Here is an 11,921-nt window from a genome sequence, read left to right as displayed (position 1 = left end):
AACTTTAGGGAACTCACATAGCAACTGCATCCACGTAGGTGAGCAGAGAGTTGCCCACATTTGAATCCCTTTCAAAAATACTTCTTCAGTGGGATGAATGAATGTGCCTGTGCTGTCATGTTCAGCTCTTCCACACAATAGTATTTGGAATTACCCGAGGCCTGATCCTCTGCAGTCTGATGGTTGTAGAAGTTCCCCGTGGAGGTGGCAGGGGATGGGGTGTTATGGGCTGGATGTGAGGGTGCAGGGTGGGGCAGCAGATTCAGTTCAAAGAGAAAAGAGGTGACTGTGGGGAGAAGAATATTTCAACCGGAGTGAACAGTGTGTATGTCCAGGTGCACAGGGCCTGACTCATCCTGGCAGGAGAGGGGAGTGCAGAATGGACGGGCTGCAGTGAGAGGCTGAGGTCTGAGCGTGGTGAATACCTTGAATTCCTGGATCCTGGAGTCAATGGCAAATTAAGGAGCTTTTGAAAAGGGATATAGGGCTCCCACCAAACACACTTTTGTGTGTGTGTTTATAAAATTCTGGTAGCAGGATTCAGGCTGAACTACAGATGCTGAGCATGGGAAGCTCTTGTGGTAAGAGTGAAAAATGAGGGTCTAGACTAAGGGTGGTGACTGCGCCAAGGAGGTGTCGATTCTGATTAGAGAGATTTTCAGAACTTGGTAAATTCATATTGGACAATGGGAGGGAAAGAGAACTGGCGGGGTGGGGGGAGGCTTCTGCCTTGAGTGGATTCTTTCTAGTAACTATACCATGAGAAAACAGATGTGAGAACAGGTTTGGAAGTAAAGTAGATAAGAAAATAAGAATGAAGCATGTTAAGTTCAAGGTACCTGAGATGGTACACCCAAGCTAAGGTGTTCCATGTGTAGTACCTGAAGGACATTGGTTCAGAATTCTGGGCATTATCTAGAAGGTTACTGAGAATAGAATCCAGTGCTTTTGTGTTTGGAATTCTTTGTACAGAATTGGTTGCCTCACAACCAGGCTATAGTGGAATTAGATCACAGAAGGATAACTGCAATAACCAAAATGGTAGGAATCAGAGGGAAAGGAAGCTGGCCTATGAAAACGGATTAGAGAATAGAACACCACAGCCTGGAAGGAAGCCTCGAAAGAGATACAGTCATTTCTATAAAACTATAAGGGTGAAAGTGGATGTTATTTGCCTACCAAATCATGACTTATAGGAGGAGACACCCTTTGAAATTTGAACAGAGCAAATTTAAGACAAATGAAAAAATAATTTTATACACTGTCTACATGTAAGTCTAAGAAGTTTCACAAGCCAGGGATATAAATGGGTTCCAAAAAGTTTTGGGAAAAAACGCACATAAAAAAGCCATAACTGTCTTGTAAGAAAGTGTTAAGGGACTTCCCTCGTGGTCCAGTGGTTAAGAATCCGCCTTCCAATGCAGGGGATGTGGGTTCGATCCCTGGTCTTGGAGCTAAGATCCCACATGCTGAGGGGCAACTAAGCCTGCGTGCTTTAGAGTCCACGTGCCACAACTAGAGAGAAGCCTACATGCCACAACTAAGACCCAGCACAACCAAACAAACAAATAAATAAATGTTAAGAAATCCCAAGCCTTTAGGTGTTGCTACCCGAAGGATGATGAGGCTCACTTATGGCATGCTTCTCTGGGTTGCTGCTGGCATAGGGATGCACGCCTACTTAACAATTGGTATGACCTAATGTGACAGTTCTTGGGAAAGTTACCTATCACTTAACTATAGTAATCCAGTCAGTCTTTTAAATTTAAACCACACTGAAAGGGTACAAATAGGATATTAATGATCTAAATTTCCAGAGAGTATTACGCTGTGTGTTTGTGGGCAGGTCGGGGAGGGCAGGGAAGGGGAGAGGGTTAGGGTAGCTTTGGAATTAAAACCCCAACTTGTCAAATACTTGCCTGTATAAGAAGATGTACCCCTTCCTCCCAGCTCTGTTTCTTGTCACCCTAAGTTATAAGGAAGGCTGGAGGGTGGTGGTGGCAATTGAGAGCAAGGAGGGAGGAATGGGAAGGCAGTGTTACCCATCTTTCCAAAATGGTACCAGGGATTGTAGTTGAGATGGAAGGATGAAGGACAGGTAGAGCCACAAGGCAGCACGTGTGCTTGATATTTTGGCGTGATGCATGACTGGCATGCGGCTAGAATGCGTCGCAGGGATCTGAGTGTCACCACACCACAGTGGTTCTGTGTGGTGATCAAATCGGTGTCAGTGTTATGCCTGTATGCTGTGTCAGTACTATAAACTTTTGAGTGTGCTTTTGGCCAGCTGGCTTAAATTATGGATGTAAGAATCACACTGAGCATGTTCAAGGAAGCATATGGAGCCATCGTTTACATCTTTAAGCCAAAGGCTCAAGGTCCAGAAAAACAAAAACAAGCCAGCAGAGGGCATCAGTCACACAATTTTACGATATTTCAAACCCTTCGAATGCGGGAAAACAGGACTGGACACAGTGCCATCTTGTGGAAGTTATTGATGTTCCCTTTTACAATGAAATTCAATGTGTCTTGAATTGCTCCTAGGGCTAAAGGCTAACTGGTAGGCAGTCGCTTTTAATGCTTTAGAAAGCCCCTCATCATCCCCTTTATCCCTTATTCTCTTCCTCCAACATCTATTTATTAAAAAATGTATTGTCCACCTAGGACCACCTCTACTCACTTCTACCATTTGCATTTTATGATGTTTAGCCTCAGAAATTTATTCATTCAACAAATACTTACTGAACATTAACTACATGACAGATACTGTTTGCCCTGCGTGCTTGAGATACACCTACGAGTAAAAGGGACAAACTCCCTTGACCTAATGGAGCTTACATTCTAGCAGGAGGAGAGAGACAATAAACATAAGCAGAAGGTAACAAATGCTATTGAAAAAAGAAGAAAAAAGTAGCAATGGTATTCAGTAAGGGGGTCAGGGTAGGTCTTATGGAAAAGGTAACATTTAACCAAAGAGTGGAAGGAGGTGAGGGAATTATTCAGATTCTCAGGGGAAGGGAGTTCCAGGCCGAGGGAAGAGCTGCTGCAAAGGCCCTGGCAGAAGACTGCATGGCATGTTTGGGGAATAGCCAGGAGTGGCCAAGGTGGGGTGATAAAGGAGAGCAGAAGAGGAGGCCAGAGAGGGAAAGTGGGAGGACGGGTCACCTGCACATTGTAGGCTATTAAAAGGACTCTGGCTTTTACTCTGAGATGGGAAACACTGGAGGGTCTTGGAGAAAAAGAGGGACATGATCTGACATAAATTTTAACAGGCTCATTCTGGTTGCTGTGGGGAAAAGTAGAGCAGAAATAAGCATTAGGAGGCTCTGATATTAATCCAAGCAGGGGATGACAGTGCCTCAGAGCAGAGTGATAGCGGAGAAGTGGTGAAAAATAGTCACATTCTAGATATAACTTGAAAGTAGAGTCAAGGTCTTCCTGTCATATTAGATGTAGGGTATGGATGCAAGAGAAGAATCGTAAGTGACTCTTACGGTTTTTGGCCTGAACAAATTGAAAGATGGAGATGCCATCAATTGAGATGGGGGCCAAGGGGATATGGATAAAGATTTTGTGGAGGAGGATTGGGAATTCAGTTTGGGGCATGTAGGGTATGAAATGTAGACATCCAAACTGAAATGTTGAGTAGGGAGTTGGAGATATGAGTTTGGGTTTTAGGAGCAATGTATGGGATTGAGATATAAATTTGAGACTTGTTGGTATATAAATGGCATTGAATGCTATGTGACTGGATGACATCACCAAGGAAGTTTATATATACAGAGGACTAAGAAATCCAAAGTAAAAGGTTGGAGAGAAGAATAAGCAAAAAGATTTGGAAAGCACAACCACTGAGACAAGAGGAAAATCAAGAGTTTAGAGTCCTGGAAACCGAGTGCAGATGACTCAAGGAAGAAGGGGTGATCAACTGTAATCAGATCAAAATCTGAAAAATCAAGAAAGCAACCCAATACTGCAATAGTAGTATGTGATCCTCTACTTAGCCTGACAGCTGAAGTTCAGTCAAAACTGATGGCTTGGGCTTCCCTGGTGGCGCAGTGGTTGAGAGTCCGCCTGCCGATGCAGCGGACACGGGTTCGTGCCCTGGTCTGGGAAGATCCCACGTGCCGCAGAGCGGCTGGGCCCATGAGCCATGGCCGCTGAGCCTGCGCGTCCGGAGCCTGTGCTCTGCAACGGGAGAGGCCACAACCGTGAGAGGCCCGCGTACTGCAAAAAAAAAAAAAAAAAAGAAAAGAAAGAAAAGAAAGCAAGGACTGAGCATTGACCATCGGATTTAGCAAGGAGGAGGTGATTGGTGTCCCTTAAAAGAACATTTTTTTTGTGGAGTTGTGGGAATAAAAACTATATGAAGTGGATTTAAGAGAGAATAAGAGAAGAGAAATTGGAGCAGCAAGTACAGGCAACTCTCTGGAAGTTTTACGTCAAAGGGGAAACAGGAAATAGGACAGAAACTGAAAGGGGAGGTGAGGGCAAGAAACCTTTTTATTTTTAAGATAGGAGAAATGACAGCATGTTTGTATACTGATGGAAATGAAACAGTAGAAAGTAATATTTGATGTGAGAAAGGGAAGAATTAATTGCTGGGGCAATATTCTTGGGCAGGTGAGAGGTGATGGGATCTATTGCACAAGTGGAGGGACTGGCTTTAGGATGGGAAGGGATAGTTGATCTATGGTAACATAGTGGGAAGGCAGAGAATATAGATACAGATGCTGGTAAGTGGGTAGATGGTTAGTGGATAAATGAGGTGATGGGAATCTTTGTTAATTCTTTTCTGATTGCTTCAATTTTCTCAGGGAAGTAGGAGGCAAAGAATCAGCTGAGATGTGAGAGTAAGGGGGAAGTGATGACGTGAGGAGGTATGAAACAGTTCAGGACATTGGGAGAGTGAATGAACTAGGGATGCCTAGTATAATTGCCCAGCAGTAGTAAGGGCTCTCTTGAGAATGGTAGTCATGAATTTAAAGTGAAGCTTGGTTGTGTGTGGGTTGTGTGTGCATTTTCCTAACCATGTACAGCTACATGAGTGCAAACTAGAGTAGACAGAGAATTGAATTTACCCAGGGTGGTGATTAATCAGATTGAGAGAAGGGCAAGGGAGAACGGTAGCTATGCATGGGCCTGATTATAATGGTTGACCGTGGAATTTAAGTTAGGTGAGAAGGAGAGTGAACCTCAAGAAGGGTGAAGGACAGGGAGGTGAGGGACAGAGCAAAGGTCAATGGATTGGAGGTTCAAGGGGTTTGAAAGGAAGTAAATGTCAGAGAATAGATAAAGACAAGGTTATGACTTTGGGAGTGAGCAGCTGAGGTAGGGTGGAGGGCAACGTCACTGGAGGAGTGAAGTCCAAGGAAATGAGAAGTGAGATGGGGGGCGGTGTTGGAAGGAATACCTACACTTAGGTAGAAATCCCCAAGAATTAAGACAAGAGTGGTACTGGAAAGAATGACAGGGAAACAGGAGCTAAAATCATCAAGAAATAAGAGAGAATGAACTGGAGATTGGTAGATAAGTGCAACAATGAGGGGTATGTGCTATAATCTGGTGCATGAGGTTCAAAGCTGAAGGTTTTATGGAGGAGGAAGGATGAATGGTCTGAAAGCAAAAATGAGAAACAAGGATACCTACCCCACGTGAGGCTCAGCAGTACAAGGGCTGTGGGAGACAAGCACCCCCTTTGGAGAAGGCTGCCGGAAAGCAGTACGCTTAGAGCTGTCCTGTTAGAGAAAGAAGGTGACGGACACATCCAGAGGACAGGTTGAAGATCTAGGGGAAGTTTACTGATCATGGGCAGCGAATTATAGAGGGTACAGGGTAAAGGTTTCAGAAGTTGGAGAGGTGGGGAGAAGAGCATGGAATAGATATGTACTCCAATCTCCATACAGGACAGCGACCCAGCAGTCTAGGGCTTTTTGGCAGACTGACCTAGGCTGGGATAAAGAGCTATGTAAGTCCCGGCGGGTTCAAGGCAGATGATGAGAATATGAGTGTTGGTGGGTAGGGCTGGGGAGATTTCTGGGGGCCTCCTTTTTACCTCAGAGGAGGTGTGGTCTTAGTGTGCAGGCATCCTCATGTCATCACGAACATGTTCTTTATTGTTCCCTAATGGAATTCATGTGCTGATTCTCTGAGTAATGGACATATTGACAAGAGCCTTGTGGGGCTAATGACTAATTTCCCGAGAACCATGCCAACTTCCAACAGTGGGGCAGGGCCATTTGTAGTGTTCTAGAAAGTTGGATTCTGGGGAAAGTGATCAGAGCTGAAGTGAGAGCCAGGGTTTGACCAAGGTCCTGGGAACCATCAGGCCTGAGGAGGGACGCTCCTCTGACCACTGAGAGGGCTCTGGCGAGCTCAGCTGCAGGCAAGAGGCAGAGTAGAAACAGCTGAAGTTCTGTAGGAGTGAGCTAGCTTAGACCATGCCACTGCTTTTGGTGTCTTTCTTCTTTTACAACTCACAGGTTGGCAATTAATGTTGGCTCATTTACCTTGGGAACAGTGGCAATCACCAGCCAAATCAAAACACCATTTTCTTCCCAGATCTATTACTGTGATTAACAGGAGGACTCCCCAGCGATAAGGTAGTTCTGTTTCCCAACAGCCCAACATTTGCTCGACACCTGGGGCCTGGCAACTCCACGGTACTGGTGCCTCCTCGCACCGTCAGGTGCCGCAGGGCTAAGAGTGCCAGAGGAAGGGGCTTAGAAAGGCAAATGGCCTTTTCTGTCACCGTCCAGTGCCAACTGGCACCTGGGTTTCAAATGACACCCAGGATCAGCCTGAGTGAGGTCTTGTGCCCTAAACAGACTAGCTCTCCAATCTCTTGACCATACTTTTGCTGGGGTGTTGGAGCACATTGATTTTACCAGTGCTGAGGTCGAGGGATACTGTCCCCTCGGGCCCCTGAGAGAGCTGGCTTGAGGAGTTGCTTCTGCTTTCCCAAGCTCCGCTGGCACACGGCTCACGCTCCAGGACGGCCCCGTGGCCTTGTGCGGGGCCCAAGGAACATTTGGACTCTGGTCGGTGAGAACACCGTGGGCCTCCCACTCTTTCTAAATTGCAGAATAAACAGATCTTTAGGCCCCAGGCAGCTATTGCGTATGAGGCTGAGAGTATTTTTGTCTTTAAAAGAGAAAAAAGCAGCAGGCAGAGGTAAGTATCTCCTTGGCTCTAACTGAAACACAGCCACAGAGAGGAGGGCTGGGGGAAGAAAAGCTAGCCCTTAATAATCCAAAAGACTAAAAAACAAAAACAAAAACAAAGAATCTGAAAGGCTAGTTTTTCCACTGTGTTATATGGAGCTTCAAAAATATCCTCTGTTAGTCTGTTAGCAGCTGTTTTGAGATGGAGGACCCACTTCAGTGACTTCTCTGTTACTGTCTTGAGGATCCTTAAGTCTCTTTGGCTCCTGGGGGCCACAGGCTAAGGCTTTCTTTATTCTCTGCCCGCTCATGGCTCGTGTTCAAGAGGATCACTGAAGACGTGAACTGCAGTGAGAATCAAAACCTGATATAAAGTATTGTAAAATGTGATTAGATTAAGAACACTTCGAGAGTAGCAGTTTATAGTCTTGACTCATCCAACAACCTGCCATCCGATCTTAAATGTTGACAGTATTGCAATTCGATAGAAACTTGTAGTATTAAACAAACAAACAAAAATAGGTATATATGATGGTAGTGGAGGCAGCTGGTATGTCTCTTTAAATGGGGGACATACAGTGGTGTGGTAGCATAAGCTCCATTTGATTTATTCAGATATAGACTCTGTAGTATTATAAAGGGTATAGAAGTTTTTTTTCTTTTTTGGCAATCTTTTCTTTCTGTGGATGAGGTTCATGTCTTTAAGATGGACTTACAGCTGTGAAGACTGTGAATCTCATGGAACTGGACTAAAGATTGCAACATCCATTTTCTGAGTTTTTTTTAAAGAATCATACTTAGTGCTGAGTTATAAAACAGACATTGGCAAGTACAGTCTTTTTCAAACTCTGGGATAAAGAGTACTGAAGGGTACAGGATCTGAACCCACCGAAGGTATCCATGTTTGTGCATGAACAGCTGAGGTTATTTCCTTATCTACTCTTGGATTTCAACTTCTAGGATGTTTGTTGAAACACCCTTCACTGTATATGTGGCTCCCAAGGCTTACAGACATTTATTTAACAGTGGAACTCCCCAAGGAAAGCATGGGTCGTTTCGTTTATTTTTTCCTACCTTTAGTTCTCTTTTCTCCATCTCCTAGGTGTCCTGGGTGTTTCTAGCTGGAGACTCGGGGATTCTCATTCCCCTCACTGCATCCAGTGGGAGACTGCTACAGGGTGTCTTCTAAATCAAAAACCTTTTTGTTAGAAGCCAAAGCAAAGTTAACAGACTACTTCACTTTCAATAGCACTATGTCTTTCTCAACCAACACTTATGTGATTCAGAGTCTTATACTATTCCATTAGAAATGAAAAGTTTGGTTTCTGATTGGCTGAAATGAGCTCTATTGTTCCCTTCTTTGTCAGAGGTCAAAATCACCACATTCTGGAATGTTAGCAGGCTTTGGGTCAAGCAGATAATCTGGTTCTAGGACTCAAATAACTGCTTCAGCATGGAAGTCAGTAACAGTTCTCCCTGGAAAAAAGGACTCAAATTTTCTCCTGTCATAGCTTATATTGGAATTGCTTATTTAGGTATTTTGTCAGCTACTTTTATCCTGTTTCTTCTCTAGTGTTCCCAGTAACTAGGACATTCTTATGAATTCAAGAAATGTTTGATGAATAAATAAAGGGATGAGAATACTTAAGGAATATTATGTTTACTAAAGATATAATGGTTTGTTTCTCCCGAAGATCCTGAGTCAGTACAGTTCAACTATACTTCTTCAGTTCTCTATCCAATATTGAGGGTGGAGGTGGGAGAGCTGAGGAAGGGGATGTTATGAAACACAGAAACACTATGAGCGGTAAATATGAACAAACCTCAGCATAGTTTAATTTTACTCCAGGCTGCTTCCTCCCCCCTCCCATTCAAAGAGGAGGCCCCCTTTCTTCTCGCCTATCGAATGTGAGGAAGGGGCCATACCTAGTTGTTGAGGAGACCGAGTAAGATCGCCAGGGAATCATTTCATTCTGCCATGACTCGAGCCTTACGTTCTCATGGTCATCAGGTCAGTCTAAGGTTTAAACATCTAAATGGTGTAACACTGCGCATAAAAATAAGTTCAAGGTTAAGACAAAGTGGAAAAGTACCAAACACTTAAAAAAGATAATTGGCAAAAACCTTCCTGTTGACAACCTCTGTTTTGTGTTTGCGGAGATGGTGTGATATAATCCAGGAAAACCGGGTCTGTTGGGATGAGCATGCTATCAGATGAGAAAGCTACCCGATAAGAATACTGATTAAAAGGAATTAAACGCCTGGACTGAAGGTGAAGGGAAGGGCAACAAACTGCGTGCTGTGTGATATTTTGCATCAATTCAGCCGCCTCCAGGTAAACTTGAGCTTCTGTTGATCCCCAGCTTTGGCGCCTTTGAATTTCCTTAGTCACGAGCGCTTCTAACTTGCAGTCTCTGAACTTGAGATGCAAGTACACACCAACGTAACGTGCCATATGAAAGTTTTCACCTGAGAAATAAACCACTTTTCCATTTTGGGGAGGAGAACATAGTCCTTAAAAAAGATTTTTACAGCCCAGAGAAAGGGTATTGGTAGTGAGGGTCCCCCATTGTTGAACTGAGGTTCCTGCCTACATCTCCGGCGCTGCCTCTCTTTGCCAGGGCTTGTCTAAGTCAGCCAGGAAGTGAGTGGACCACCAAGTCCTGATCAACAGTACTTTACTTTCCTGTCCTATAGTTTTTTTCTTCATATGCTAAAGTGAGGCACATTCAGAAGTGATCTCATCCAAGATGAGATCCTTTAAAATTTTAATTTAGACCAAGTAAATCTTCAAAAAGAAAACTCTGAATTAAATCTCAAACCTTTAGGGAGCCTTCAGATCACATATTTGTGGACTACATTACCTTAATAATAAACATTTTATTTGGATAAATCTTTGGGATTTGTTTTTAACGATAGCTTAGAATTTCACTGTTGGAATTACCATTCGAGGATTAAAGTAGAAAAAAAGTTGTCTTTTCCCGAACACTCATAAAGATTCTATTCTTCCAGTATTTTACTGACATCATTAAGAATCTTCCCAAGGTGGCAACATTTCCTTGTCTTGTACTTTTATTCAGATGATGTGTTTTTCCCTCTGAATTTGCCAAAGTATGAGATTGATGTGTTTCAGACCAACAATTTCTCCCATAATCATACATATTTTATCTCCTAGAAAAATAATGAAAATAGAAAAAAGCTCTTGGTGCAATCATAATTATTAATGGGATTCCTGGGGGCAGAGTGAAATTATTCAGTCCTCTGTGTCTTTTCTAGACACCCAGGATTTTTACTTGTTTCACTCTTCTGTTGGACAGACATTTCAACTGAAGATAGATTATTTTTCTCCACCAAATGGCATTCCAAATCACAATGCTTTAAGAACTTAAAATCAATCATTTTCAATTTAAGCACCTTAAAAGGTCAAATTATGTATTTTTCACCTTACGTGGTTTTAGTTGAAACAAACTCCTATTTTAACTCGGATCTTCTTTAGAAAAAGAAACAGAACACATTTCATTTTTTATATAGAATAAACTTTGTTTTTATTATAGACATGGATCAAAAATAAAAGTTTTTATGTACATATGACATATAGTGCAAATGAAAGGCTTTTAAATACCAAGTACAGACATATTGTCGAAAACAAAAGGAGATGAATGATGGGGGTTAGGATGGTCGTCCGGGAACTGCAGGAGGGGGTCGCCTAGTGAAAACAAAACAACAAAAAAACAAAATAAAACAAAAGAAAAAGAAAAACACAGATGCAGAGGAAGAAAACAATGTTTAAATTAGAAAATAAATCCAAATAACAGCATGCATAAATATCCCACAAAAATCAAACTCAAATCAGACAGAAAACATGCAGATGCAGACATGCAGGGGAAATGAGAGAATATCACATGGCATAGTGAGCAGCTCCTAGGATGTTTCCTGGCTTCCAGCCATGTGCTAGGTATAAGCCATTTGAGCCCACTCCAAAACCTTGTTATTTTGTACCATGGAATGATAAATCCATGCAATCATATTCAGGAGAACTGGGAACAGTACAAGAGCCGCATACCTTTATAACTTGAGTATGTTTCCCAACCCTGATTTTGTGACATTCGGTTATTTCCAAAGATTTCAGTAAATGTTGTGAAATCTCCATAGGGGGAGAGGGAGTTGATATAGAAATATGACATGTGAGATTTCTTTAAGATGAGGGAAAGTAGAAGGCGGCAAGGGATCAAATGAGCAATGTAATCACAATGCAGAAAATAACTGGGGTCGATCTTGGAGAAAAGGATTTGTAAATAAGAATTTCCTTCAGGTGAAATCCTGATGTGATAGCCTTTCCAGGCCCAGGCAAACTATGAGGCTATGTCTGTTCCATGGTGACCCCAAAGCTTTTGGGTAAGGTTTCCCTCTGTCTTAGAGTTAGGTGCAACTGAAGTTCTTATTTATTCTGAACCAGGTCCAGGGTAAATGAAATTTGGTTTGCTGGCTCTTTCTCCGTATCCCTAGCCTGGCTTGCATCTTGTCAGGCCCACGGGTGGTGAAAGAAGGATCCAGAGTTTTGCTTCGTTTTGACAGCAGCCTCTCTCTGGATGATGGGCTGCTAGGGAAGATACGGTAAACGCTACATGGCAATGGACAGCTCTGTAAGTAGGAAAACAGCAGGCCCAATGAAGCTTTCCCACGGGTTTCCAGCAGAAGTCTACATTTAATTTCCTCTTTCTAACCCAACTGGTAATGAGCTCAACATTACAGCAAGCC

Source organism: Delphinus delphis, chromosome 1 (genome assembly GCF_949987515.2).
Source record: "Delphinus delphis chromosome 1, mDelDel1.2, whole genome shotgun sequence".
Lineage (NCBI taxonomy): Eukaryota > Metazoa > Chordata > Mammalia > Artiodactyla > Delphinidae > Delphinus > Delphinus delphis.
Note: the sequence above shows the minus strand (reverse complement) of the source record.